The sequence below is a fragment of the Mobula hypostoma genome, chromosome 5 (genome assembly GCF_963921235.1).
Source record: "Mobula hypostoma chromosome 5, sMobHyp1.1, whole genome shotgun sequence".
In the NCBI taxonomy this organism is placed as follows: domain Eukaryota; kingdom Metazoa; phylum Chordata; class Chondrichthyes; order Myliobatiformes; family Myliobatidae; genus Mobula; species Mobula hypostoma.
In genome coordinates this window covers 161,242,723-161,256,843 of record NC_086101.1, presented here as the reverse complement: position 1 = coordinate 161,256,843, position 14,121 = coordinate 161,242,723, and the positions used below count along the sequence as shown (strand labels likewise).

The window sequence follows — 14,121 nt, the reverse complement described above, 5'->3', positions numbered from 1 at the left end:
CAAAAGACTGGTTAACTCTCACCCCTTTTACCACCTCAGCTGCCGCCCCTCTCAAACTGTCCCCCAATCTTTGCCGCTTCTCCTTCTCAGAACACTGCCACTCACCTAGCAACTGAGAGGTATGTTCTACCCAGGACTCATAATCCTCTTCCCTGTCAGGGATGGGGGTCCTCCCTGAGAAAATTCTTAACTTCTGTCATGGACCCACCACCCTGGTCACCAAAGAGTTAATGGTTGAGGCCAACTCAGAGCCCTTCCCCTTCTGTGAGGAGTGAGAACTAATTACATTCTCCAAATCCGACCACTCCATTCCTTCATCCTTCAAAAATGATTGGACCCGCTCTCTAAAATCTCCGCCACTAGCTTCGGGCAACTCCTGTGGTGTCTCTTCAAACCCTTTCTTCGTGACAGCGTGCACGCTCCATGGACCTGCCTCCATCACCAATAGACTGGGGCAGTCCCAATTCCTTGATGTCAGCACCCGTCTGTATCAGCACAAAGACTGAGTCCCCCATTTTACCGATCTTTCTGCTTACAATCTCAACCTTACCGATAGCTCTGACCCTATTCAAACATCGAATTAACACATCATCCGGTGTACGTATATCCACCCACTTAATACGCAGGCATGATTAACCAGGACATCCTTGATCTCACACCAAAGTTCAATCTTATCCACGTCCATCTCTTCTAATTTAACCTGGGTGACTTACCCTGTATCTGACAGAATTCAAATCCGCAGGACGAGCCCACACATTGTAATAGCCTTTGCCCCAACTGACTCCCATTGCCTAGGGTGAATAGCCGTTGATCTCGCCAAACAATGCAAATACTTTGGTGCGGTTACGGTGTGAGGCGCCCAATGATCAGCCACGACACGAATATCAAACAAAATACCAAGTGCGAGTACAGAATTACACCTTATAGCAAATTTTGGTGATGGGTTAGTAGAAACAACTAAAAAAAATGGTGCCACATAAGTAACTTATCAGTCTTGTGCACATAATATTTTAATACGTTGGAGCTCACGCCTCCGATTCCATCCACAACGTCCTTCTGAGACTCCGGCCACCATCCGAAACCCCGAGGTCTGGTATCTGCCACCCTGGAACCGCTGTCCGTGCCTCTCACATCCGTCCTCTCTGCATGCCTCCCGAAAAAGCCCGCCCTCCTTAACTCAGCACACATATACAAGATAACATAACATGCCTTCCATTGGCTAGCAAATGAATACAATTTCCATTATCACATAGCATAACCCAAACATTGCTGGTACAGAGAACCCTTTGTTCAGCAGTTAACAGTACAAGAAGCCATTTTGTTAATAAGCGATTAACAGTTAACAGTCCAGCTAATATTACTGAGAACCCTACATATGAAAGGAAGCTGGAGACTAATATCAAAGAAGATACTAAAAGCTTTTTTATGTATGTAAATGATAAAAGAGAGTTGAGGGTAAATATAGGACCAATAGAAAGTGAAGCTGAAGATATTGTAATGAGAGATGCAGAAGTAGGAAAGGAACTGAACGTGTATTTTGCATCAGTCTTCACAGTGCAAGACATCTGCAATGTATCAGACATTCTAGAGTGTCAGGGAAGTGAATTATGTGCAGAGAAAATTATGACTGAGAAGGTGCACGTGAAGCTGAATGGTCTGAGGGCGGATAAGTCTCCTGGACCTGATGGAATGCACCCTGGGGTTCTGAAGGAAGCAGCTGGAGAGATTGCAGAGACATTAACAATGATCTTTCATGAATCGATAGATTCTGGCATTGTACTGGACAACTAAAGAATTGCAAATGTTACTCCGCTATTTAAGAAGGGTGGGAGGCAGCAGAAAGGAAACTATAGACCTGTTAGCCTGACATCAGTGGTTGGGAAGTTGTTGGAATCGATTGTTAGGGATGAGGTGATGCAGTACTAGGGGGCACTTGACAAGATAGGCCAAAGCCAGCATAGTTTCCTGAAAGGAAAATCCTGCCTGACGAACCTACTGCAAATTTTTGAGGAAATTCCAAGCTGGGTAGACAAAGGGGATGCAGTAGATGTGGTGTACTTGGATTTTCAGAAGGCCTTTGACAAAGTGCTGCACATGAGGCTGCTTATCAAGATAAGGGCCCATGGAATTACAGGGAAGTTACCAGCGTTGGTGGAGCATTGGCTATTTGGCAGAAAACAGAGAGTGGGAGTAAAGGAATCCTATTCTGGCTGGTGCTGGTTACCAGTGGAGTTCCACAGGGGTTGGTTTTGGGACTGCAGTTTTTTTACGATGTATGTCAATGGCTTGGACTATGGGATTAATGGATTTGTGGCTAAATTTGCCGATGATACAAAGATAGGTAGGTGGAGGAGCGAGTAGTGTTGAGGAAACAGAGATCCTGCAGAGAGACTTAGATAGTTCAGGGGAATGGGCAAAGAAGTGGCAAATGAAATACAAAGTTGGAAAGTGTAAGGTCATGCACTTTGGTGGAAGAAATAAACGGGCAGTCTATTATTTAGATGAGGAGAGAATTCAAAATGCAGAGATGCAAATGGACTTGGGAATCCTTGTGCAGGATACCCTAAAGGTTAACTTCCAAGTTGAGTCAGTGGTGAAGAAGGCAAATGCAATGTTGGCATTCATTTCTAGAGGTATAGAATAAAAGAGCAGGGATGCGATGGTGAGGCTCTATAAGGCACTCATGAGACCACACAGAGTATTGTGTGCAGTTTTGGGATCCTTATTTTAGCAATGATATACTGAGATTGGAGAGGGTTCAGAGAAGATTCACGAGAATGATTCCAGGAATGAATGGTTTACTATATGACTGGGGGAGATCTTAGATTAATTCTCTGCATCTGTATTTATTCAGAGACAGACACAGAGTCTATAGAACTGAAACAAAAACGGAGAGAGGTCATGAAACATATCTGGATACAGAAGAGGAGGTGTTTGCTGTCTTGAGACAAATTAGGGTGGATGAATCACCAGAGCCTGACTGAAATAGATATGAACTTCCTGCTGGCGGTGGATGGAATAACAGCATTTTATAGCCACTCCTAGTTTACTTTCCTTCTCTCACTTTTCAACCTGATTTGATACTATGACTACAAGAACTGCTAAAGGTAAAAAAGAAGAAGATTCTTCTACATTTTTGGATTCTATTATCGAATTGCTGCAAAAGCACAGAAATGAAGCGTCCGAGGAATTTCAGTGATTCAGAAGAGAATCCTCCGAAGAATTTCAGCGATTCAGAAAGGAATCCTCCGAAGAGTTTCAACAACTTGGCTCTGAAATTAAACAATTAAGTACAAAACTGGATTCTATTCAATAAACCTTAACTGAGCACGATAAACGAATAAAAGAGAATGAAGAAGTCCTGTTGATTCTGGATCAGAAAATGGACGACCTGCAAAAGCATTATGAAAAACAGGAGGATCACCCCTGTCTGCCAATGGAGTAGCAGTATTTTTCTGCTGCTCTTAGTTTTCTTTCTTTCCCCCTAGTTTAAGCTTTGAATTTAAAATTTTTATTTGTTGGTTCTTGAGGGGGATCAATATGTCTATGTCTACAAGAACTGGGAAGAATTTACCTTAACCTAGTGAAAAAGGTAATGGGAAAGGAAAGGTGCAAAAGGAAAGATCTGATGAAATGCCACCATGGGCTGAAGATATTGATCGGACACTGAATTCAATTAAGGATCAGAATGGATCAATTAAAGACCAACTGGGAAAGAATAGTAATGAAATGAAGTCATTTCTGGGAAAACTTACAGACCTGGAAACTCAAGTTATTTCACACGAAGAGGAATTGAAGGTAACTAAGCAAAAGTTGTCTGAAGCTACAACTCGTTTGGAAAGATATCAAAATAAGATTATAGATCTGGAAACTAGGTCTCGACAAAAGAATATAAGAATTGTTGGGCTGCAGGAAGGAGCTGAAGATGGAGATCTAACGGCTTACTTTGGTAAGCTTTTCCACACTTTATTTCCTACCATTCTATCAAAGCCGCCTGCTATAGAAAGGGCACACAGGGCGTTTATCTCGAAATCGAAGGATTCTAGTAAACCAAGATCTGTTCTGGTTTGCTTTCATCACTTTAAAATTAAAGGTCAAATAATGCGACAGGCAAGAAAACAGAGAGTTTTTAGATTTATGGAATCTGAGCTCCGCTTCTACGAAGATTATCCAAGACAGATAATGGGAAAAAGATCAAAATTTGCCCTGGTAATGAAACAAGCATATGATAAAAATCTTTTCCCGTCTTTAAGGTACCCGACAAGAATTAAAATTTTCCCTGCTAATTCGCCTCCTTATACTTTCTTTGATCCAAAAGCTGCACTGGATTTTGTTCAGGCTTTACCTGCCGCTGTCCCCAACGCCGCTGTTGAATGATCCATCTGAAAGGCTGTTTGGCTATTTGTATATTATTCGCATTTTGGAAAGAAGATTTATGAAGGTCACTTGTATATTTCTTCGAGAAACCTATTAAACAAGACAGAGTGTTGTTGTTTATTGCATATTATTGGTTTTCTTTTGGAAAGATTTATGGTTTAAGTATCTCTGTTCAAATGATCTCTGGACATTCTATGATTGAGGGAAGAAGATAAGGTGATTTGTTCCTTTAATTTAATACTTGGTAGTTAATTAGTAGTTTTTTTCCTACTAATAGGGCTTTTTATATATTTTTTTCTGTTTTGTTATAACATTTTATAATTGAATTTAAAGCTTTTTTAGGGAATTAATATTAAACTTAAACAATGAGCTGTTTTTTCTCTCTAAGAGATAACATTATTTTGGTTCTTTCTTGTTTATTAGTCAATGGAATGTAAATACCTTTTTTGCTGAGACTTTATTGTCTTTTTCACAAGGTCACTCTACTTTTTTATTAACTGGGGGGAGGGAAAGAAAACACAGACAGAGCAGTCAGCAGCTTTGAATTCTATCGTAGATTGCTTGCCTCTTTCAGGTTTCTGGGTGTGGGTGGGTGGGTTTAGAGTTAGGAGTATTTTTCCCATTGGGTGGTTCCAGAGTATGCGTGTTTTTTATTTGGTTGTATTCTTCTTCACCACCATCTTTGATCATCCTGTATTGGTATGTGCTCTGTGCATGTATAAAGTAGAATGAAATTATAATATGCTGTTCAAACGGATTAATATAATAAGTTGGAATGTACGTGGTTGGAATCATCCTATTAAACGAAAGAAGACTTTTAAAATTATTAACCGATTCCAACCTGATATAAGTTTTGCTCAAGAGACACATATCAGGGCGGGAGATGAAAATAGATTTTTTTAGATGGTGGAATAGTTTGCAATGCCACTCTACTTCTCAGAGTAAAACAAAAGGCGTGTCTATTTTCATTAAACCTAATATATTTATTCAAGAGGATATTGAATTAGATTCTTTTAATTGTTAAAGGAACAATCTGTAACAGAAAAGTTGTTTTGGTTAATTTGTATGGTCCTAACTTAGATGATCCTTCTTTTTTAAAAAGGTATTTGCTTTACTGCCTGACTTAAATGAATATATGCTCATAATGGGTGGGGATTTTAATTGCTGTTTAAATTCTATGATTGATAAGAGCCCAACCAATCAGTGACTTCCAAATCGATCCACGTCATTTATTAATTCCTTTTTGATTGATTTTGGGTTGATTGATTTGTGGAGGTATTTTCATCCCGATAATAGAGAATATTCTTTCTTCTCACATGTTTATAAAAAATATTTGAGGATCGATTATATTATAATCAATCCCCGCTTCTTGCCTAGTGTTAAAACTTGCGAATATGACGCTATTGCTATATCTGATCATGCGCCTCTGAGTTTGTCTTTTGAATTTGATGATGTCATTCTTGCCCGCCCACCTTGGCGCATGACTCAGACATTATTGCAAAACTCTGACTTTGTCAGTTTCATTGAAACCCAGATAAAAGAATTTTTTCTTTTTAATGATATGGGGGTATATCTAAATTAGTTATATGGGATACATTTAAAGCATTTTTACGTGGTCAGATTATTTCTTATTCAGTTAAACTTAAAGAACAAACTAAAGCAGAATTAGATAGAATTTCAAAACAAATTAAAGATTTAGATAATATTTATGCAATTTCCCCCAATACTTATTTATTTAAACAAAGGGTGGAACTTCAATCACAATATAACCTGTTATTAACTCATCCCATTGAAGGTGACTTGCTTAAGTTAAAGAGCCAATTTTATATGTCTGGAGATAAAAATAATAAACTGCTTGCATCTCAATTAAAAATGGCTGCAGCCAAAAGGCAAATCATGAAAATTCGTAGGAAAGATGGTACCTTAGCTCAGGAATATGAAGAAATTAATAAGATTTTTCAAGATTTTTAAGCTGAGCTATAGAAATCTCAATGTCCGTTAGATTCCTCTAAAATGAATGCTTTTTTACGAAAGACCTGACGAAGGGTCTCGGCCTGAAACGTCGACTGCGCCTCTTCCTATAGATGCTGCTTGGCCTGCTGCGTTCACCAGCAACTTTGATGTATGTTGCTTGAATTTCCAGCATCTGCAGTATTCCTGTTGTTTGCTTTTTTACGAAAGATTGTTTTTCCTAAAATCTCAGCTGAGGATCAAAAAACTCTCGATGCTCAAATTACTGAAGCCGAAATTCATAAAGCTATTTTTTCAATGCAATCTGGTAAGTCCCCAGGATTTGATGGCTATTCGGTAGAATTTTATAAAAAATTTGGAAAGTTGCTCTCTCCTTATATGTTGGAAATGTTTAAGGACTCTTTTGTGAAAGGTGACTTACCCTCTACCTTTTATGAGGCCTCTATTTCTTTATTTCTTAAAAAAGATAAAGATCCTACTGACTGTGCTTTATATAGATCTATTTCATTACCGTATGTCGATGCTAAGATTCTGTCAAAGATAATGGCCAATCAGTTGGAGAATATTTTGGGTAAAATTATTTGTAAAGATCAAACAGACTTTATAAAGGGTCGCTATTCCTTTTTAAATGTTTGGAGACTATTTAACATTATATATTCATCCTCTTCTAAAATTTCACAACGTGTGGTATCTTTGGATGCTGAAAAAGCGTTCCACTGAGTCAAATGGAAATATTTATTCAATGTTTTAGAGAAATTTGGCTTTGGTGTTAATTTTAATAATTGGATTAAAATGATATATAAAGCCCCTATTGCTACTGTTGTCACTAACAATCATAGGTCTCCTTTTTGTCAGCTTTCACGGGGGACAACGCAAGGAGGTCCGTTAAGTCCTCTGTTGTTTAATTTAATATTAGAATCCCTTGCCATTGCTCTTCGTGAGGCTAAAAATATCCATGGGATCTTTGTGAATGAGACCATACATAAGGTCTCTCTTTATGCTGATGATTTATTGGTTTATATATCTAACCCTGATGAATCCATTCCTGCCTTGCTAAAATTATTTAATGAATTTGGAGGTTTTTCAGGATATAAAATAAATTTTAGTAAAAGTGAATTGTTTCTTTTAAATGATTCTGTCTCTATATATGATAATACTCCTTATAAAGTTTCAGACTCTTTTAGATATTTAGTTATTATAATTACTAAAAAATATAAGGATCTTTATAAAGCTAATTTTGTTCCCTTAGTAGACTCTATGAAGTATTTATTTAGTAGATGGAGTCCACTTACATTTTCACTTGTTGATCGTATTCATATAGTTAAAATGATGATTTTACCAAAATTTTTATATTTATTTCACAATATTCCCGTTTTTTTGACAAGGAAGTTTTTTGATCAGATTGATTCTATTATTTTATCTTTTATTTGGAATAATAAAAGACCAAGAATTAGTAAATGTCATTTACAAAAATTGAAAAAGGATGGAGATCTTGCTTTGCCTAATTTTAGAATGTATTATTGAGCTGTTAATCTGTGATATGTGTCTTTTTGGTTATACTGGGTTGATAAGAGTGATCGGCCAATTTGGGTAGATCTGGAACTGAAAGTTGTAAAACAGTTTTATTTAACCTCATTATTGGGAGTTCCTTTACCTATGCAATTAGGTAAAGTTGTTAATTTAAACCTATATCCTGTGATTAAGTATTCTTTACAAATTTGGCTCCAGTTCCGCAACTTTTTTAATCTTGAAAAATTTAAATTTTGTAGTTTAATTTACCAAAATTACTTTTTTAAGCCTTCTTTGAGTGATCCAGTTGTTTTACTTTGGAAAAATAAAGGTATGAATTCTTTTTTGGATTTATTTAAAGAAGATAGATTGATGTCCTTTGAACAATTAATTCTCTTTCATACTCACACTTGCTGCAATACCTTCAAGTTAGATATTTTTTACAAAAATATTTAAGTAATTTCTCTTACATATTGGAGGCTGACCTGTTAGATACTATTATGAGTATGAATCCTTTGATTAAGGGTTCTATTGGAAGAATTCATAATTTATTATTACAATGGGATAAGCGTCCTTTATCTAAGATTAAACAGGATTCGGAACAGGAACTTAATTTGACTTTTATGACGGAGGATTGGATGCAGATATTGAAGCTGGTTAACTCTTCTTCAATTTGTGCTAGCCATTCATTGATTCAATTTAAAATTGTACATCGTTATCATTTGACAAGGGAGAGACTTTCTAAAATCTTTCCTAATGTTGATAGTCATTGTGATAGATGTAAAAATGAGATAGCTACACTGACACATATGTCTTGGTCTTGTTCTATATTGGAACAGTTCTGGAAGTCGGTTTTCTCAACAATTTCTAAAGCACTTAAAATTAATTTACAACCTAATAAATTAATTGTGCTTTTTGAAATAGTTCCTCAAAATATTTATGGTATTTCTGTGTCTGACCAAAATGTTATTGCATTTGTTACGTTGATAGCTAGGAGGGCCATTTTGTTGAAGTGGAAGGATACATCAGTTCCCACTTTATTACAATGGTTCTCTCAAGTGATGCTATGTCTTAGTCTGGAGAAAATCAGAAGTCGAACCTTTGAATCTTTATTTGATTTTGAGAAAAGATGGGGCTCATTTGCTCGTTATTATCATTTGAGTTAATTGATATAATTTTTCCACGATCTAATTGTAAATTTTTTTTAGTATATTCTCTTTTCTTGCTGGCGGTTTGATGTTTATTTTTAGAAGCTTTTTGCATGATGTATGGCTCCAGGGTTGTACACCTAATGGGTTCTCTTTTTTTTTCTCATTTTTCTGCTCAGTAGGTTTTTTTTGTTATCACAAAATTTTGTTTTCAATCTTTAAGCTAATTTTTTTTTGAGGCATTGTAAGTGTTGTTACTTCGATGTACTCGTTATTTTTCCTATATATACAATAAAAAGATTTGAAAAGAAAGACATTATGAAAACAATCCAAGGTTAACGATGAACTAAGACAGAAGATTACTGATTTAGAAAACAGAAGTAGAAGGAATAACGTATGAATTCTTGGTCTTGAAGAGTTAACTGAAGGTGATCGTCCTACGGAATATTTTGTAAACTTTCTGGTTCAGTTATTTTCTGATATTTTAAAATTGACACCAATGATCGACCAAGCGCACAGAGTACCTGGGAACAGAATGTTTTCAAGCAAACCTCATTCAGTGATAATCACTTTTCATGAGTTTCAAACAGAGGACCGTATAATTCGTGAATCTCGTCAGAAAGGTATGATTAATTTTAATGGTAAGAAGATTAGAATTGTTAAAGATTTCTCAGCAGAGATTTTGAGGGAGCATGCTGAGTTTAAAAGCATCATGTCAGAGTTCTACAACAAGGATTTTAAACCTTCTCTATGGTATCTGGTGAAGCTCAGAACTACACTGCAGGATGGATCGCAGAAATGGTTCCGTTCGAGTCTCCAGGCCCAGGAATTTTTAGAGTCAGTAAAGTGATTGCTTATTATTTGTTACATGAATAACTGTCTATTTTACCTTTGCTAAACTCTTTCTTTTTGAAATTTTTAAGGATTTATTTTGAGAATAAGACTTTAATGTGCTATTACTTTGTCTGCTAAGTTTAAAAGTGTCATGTTAGAGCTGCTTAACAAAAACTTACATGAATAATTGTGTATTTTGCCTTTGGTGAATCTTGTAGTCAATTTTCTTTTTGAACTTCTTAAGGTTTACCTTTGAGAATAAGATTTTAATGAGTCAATATTCTGTGTGTCCATATTATTTGATATTATACTTACTTTTCTAGAGTTCTTGATATAAGAATTAACTGTTTCTTTATTATCTGTTGTTCTGACTAGGTTGGAATATTTCTAGCTTTGTAATTTATTTGGAGCTGAGCCAGCAGGATTTTTGGGGGGATGTCGCTATTAGTTGTAGGTGTCAACTGTCTTTGGTCGACTTTCTCTCTTTGGGAGGGGGAGGGTGTTTGGGTTATTTTTCTTGGAAACTGCTTGGGATTCTTAGCCAAACCAGTTGTTTGGTTTCCTTATCTCATAGGTCATTGTTTATGTAGCCCCCCTGGCCAACCTCAGGGTCGCTCGGCTCGCTGTCGTCTAGGGAAACAGCCCTCAGCCCTGCCAAACTGGGTCATTAGTTTGTGTGGATGCTGTGTGATGTACCCCACCCCGCCCAAATAACAGATAATACACCAGATACGATTAAATGATTTACAGTTTATAGATATTACTGGAACTATATAATTAATAGAGAATAAAATATAAAAAGAAAATAAAAGGTGCCACACTCATCAAAGTTCAGCCTCTTCATGCACAAACAGTTGGAGCTCAGGTCCCTTCTTCTTCACCCTGCGACCCTTCGGACCACCTCGACCGGCCACCTGGGACCAACACTGGTGGTCGACCAGACGCTCCACACGAGTCCATCTCCATCTCCTCTCCTCACCCTGGACCTTGGACTTCTGCTCGGGGTCCTACCCTGTTAGCGGATTCACAGCACCTGGTCCATCCCCTCTCTCTCTCTCCCTCCTTCTGCCCAAAACCCCACGCATACAATATCTTACAGACACACCAAAAGCATAACAACTATCCCAATTGGTTCGTAATACCTTCTTATCAGTAACGTGTCCAAACAAACTGCTAGCAGGAGGACTTTCTCAGCAGTTAACATAATAAAGAAGCCGTTTCAATTATAACATAACAAAGAAGCCATTTTAATTAGACTACACAGTGACATAAAAAAGAAACCCCTTACATTTAGTTTTATTAATCTTCTTAAGGATTATCCTTTTAACTTTTCTTCTAAATAATAATAAAATGGATTATAATATTAATTGACAATCTTAACGTGAAAGGATTAAATCATCCATCGAAACGAAATAAGATTTTTCTTATATCAAAAAATTTAAGGACCCAATTATTTTTTTACAAGAAATCCACGTACGCAATTCTGGTAACTCACGCCTTTTTAGCCGATGGAGACAATTCCACTTTCATTCTAGTTTTCAGGCCAAATCGAGAGGTGTTTCGATTTTTATAGAAAATACAGTTCCCTTTGTTCAACACGAGGTTGTTTCTGATACTAATGGATGATTTGTTATAGTATCAGGGAATTTAGAGAATAAATTGTTGGTATTTGCTAATGTTTATGCCCGAAATATAGACGATCCAGGATTCTTTGAGCGCTTTTTTTTTCATTTTTACCTGATCTGACTTTGTACTCATTGGTGATGGCAGGAGACTTTAATTGCTGGTTAGATCCAGTTTTAGATCTTTCTTCTTCTAAACCAATGACAGTTAATATATCAGCTTCATTTATCCATTCATTTCTAATGATAACTGAAGATATGGTAGTTAAACATATTTTGAGGATTTGGATACAATTTAGAAAACATTTTGGTTTATTGAGACTCTCCCTTTCTAGTCCCAATTTTAAAATTATCTTTTTAAGCCTTCTTTGACTGATGTAGTTTTTAAACAATGGGAAAGATTGGGCCTTACATGTTTCTGAGATATGTTTGCTGGAGGAAGTCTTTGTTCGTTCGAACAATTGTCAACTAAATATAGTTTACCAAAAACCCATTTTTTCGGTACTTACAAATTAGACATTTTCTGCGATCTCAATTACATACATTTCCTAATAGTCCTGATAAGAACGTATTAGAAGAAATTCTTAATAGGAAATCATTTTATAATGGTTCAATATCCAATATTTATGACATGTTGTTGGGAATGAGAAATGATTCTTTAGACAAAATCAAAAATCTTTGGGAACAAGATTTACAGACTTCAATTTCTGAAGAAACTTGGAATGAAATTTTTAAATTGGTTAATACTTCATCGTTATGTGCTCATCATTCCCTCCTACAATTTAAAGTGTTTCATAGGGCTTATGTGACCAAGGATAAGTTATCTCGTTTTTATATGGATATATCTCCCTACTGTGATAGGTGTAACAATGGAGAAGCTTCATTTATTCATATGTTTTGTCCTGGAAAATATTGGAAAGAAGTATTCCAAACTTTTTCTGTACTCTTTAAAGTAAATTTTAAGCCTAATCCTTTGACTGCCCTATTTGGTATTGTTGGAAGGAAAGATATCATCCTGAAGACATCTGATCTGCACTTTCTGGCTTTTATCTCTCTTATGGCTAGGAGGGTGCTTTTGTTTAAATGGAAGGATACTGTTTCACCTAATCATGCTTAGTGGTTACGGGATGTTATGGCATGCCTAAATTTAGAAAAGATTCATTGTTCAATTTCTGAATCTAACCAGGATTTTCAAAATTTGTGGGGGCCGTTTTTAAATTACTTTCATAATCTTTGACTTCTTGTTAAAGTACAGAAGTTGGTTAATAGCATATTTTATTATCTGATAAGGTTTTTTTTCCCAAACAGCTTTGACTTTGGTAGTGGGTGTAGATCTTTTTTTTATATAAAATTGTTTATATTGTAATATACGAATTAACCTAATCTATGTGAATATAGAGTAAGTAGTTCGTTAATGTGATTCAATATACTGTATCTGGTATTATTATATTTTTTCTATTGTTTTATAATATGTATTCTCTTGGACTCTGTACTCTTCTATATAGAAATCAATAAGAATATTGAAAAAGAAAGAAAAGTAAAGAATCAGAGCTGAGGATGCAGAGGAAATAACCAGGTTCTGAAAGCAATCTTCACTGCCCAGTTGAAGGGAAATATGACTCACTCCGCCAGGGATGTCAAAGGCATCCATCTAGTTCAAGTATCCCCTGGATTTAAGTGGAAGCCATTGCTTCCTTCTGCTTGCAGAGTATCATAAGTATCATTTCCAAACACATAGAACATTCTAATGGATGGAGAAAAATTGGATGTAGACTTGACTCAATTTAATTTTCAGAATCAGAATAACAATAATAGAGCAGAGGAAGTTTACAGTATATTTCAGGCAACGGTAAAAATACCTTCAATTTTTTACCTGTATAGACATATTGCAACATTAGCATCAAATACTTTCTTTCAGTAGGCTCTACTGACAAATTTAAATTTGTGGTTCACTTCCGGCTCACTCTCCTGGTTGTTAAGGATTAAGATCCAGAGAGTCATTGAGAGATGCAAACAGACTGAAAATGCGTACCATGCCCTTTATTGTAAAGTGACTCACTTCCAAAAAATGCATACATTTGAATGCCGAGCTGTTAAATATTCAGAAAATCTTAAACGAGAGAGCATTTTTATCTCTCTGAAATGTATATCAAAGATATATTGAAGTGCTTGGAGCAACAGTTTTTACCGTGCATCCAAAGCATACATTATAAATAGGAAACAACAGGAATTCTGCAGATGCTGGAAATTCAAGCAACACACATCAAAGTTGCTGATGAACGCAGCAGGCCAGGCAGCATCTGTAGGAAGAGGTGCAGTCGACGTTTCAGGCCGAGACCCTTCGTCAGGACTAACTGAAGGAAGAGTGAGTAAGGGATTTGAAAGTTGGAGGGGGAGCGGGAGATCCAAAATGATAGGAGAAGACAGGAGGGGGAGGGATGGAGCCAAGAGCTGGACAGGTGATTGGCAAAAGGGGATACGAGAAGATCATAGGAGATGGTAGAAGACATACAGCATTGCTAAGTGACATTTCATATTTCAATCAATAAATTCTGCTAAATAAATAATATTCACAGTCAGCTTTCAGAGATATAGGACAACATTTTTGTATATAAAAGCTTGCACATGACCAGAAAACAAATGATGTAGTGAGGTACGTG

At 36.3% G+C, this 14,121-nt stretch overlaps 1 protein-coding gene across 3 annotated transcripts in view; it reads left to right on the top strand.

Moving 5' to 3' along the window:
* Window positions 1-14,121, top strand: part of LOC134347111 (gastrula zinc finger protein XlCGF26.1-like) — a 101,017-nt gene that overhangs the window by 50,977 nt on the left and 35,919 nt on the right. The window contains exon 3 of one of the 3 annotated variants that reach the window (XR_010018082.1): window positions 2,855-4,425. The exons of the other annotated variants lie outside the window; for them this stretch is intronic. The gene's annotated coding sequence lies outside the window, so the exon portion shown is untranslated. Of the gene's footprint in view, window positions 1-2,854; window positions 4,426-14,121 lie in introns of those variants that run through there. 3 annotated transcript variants of the gene reach the window in all.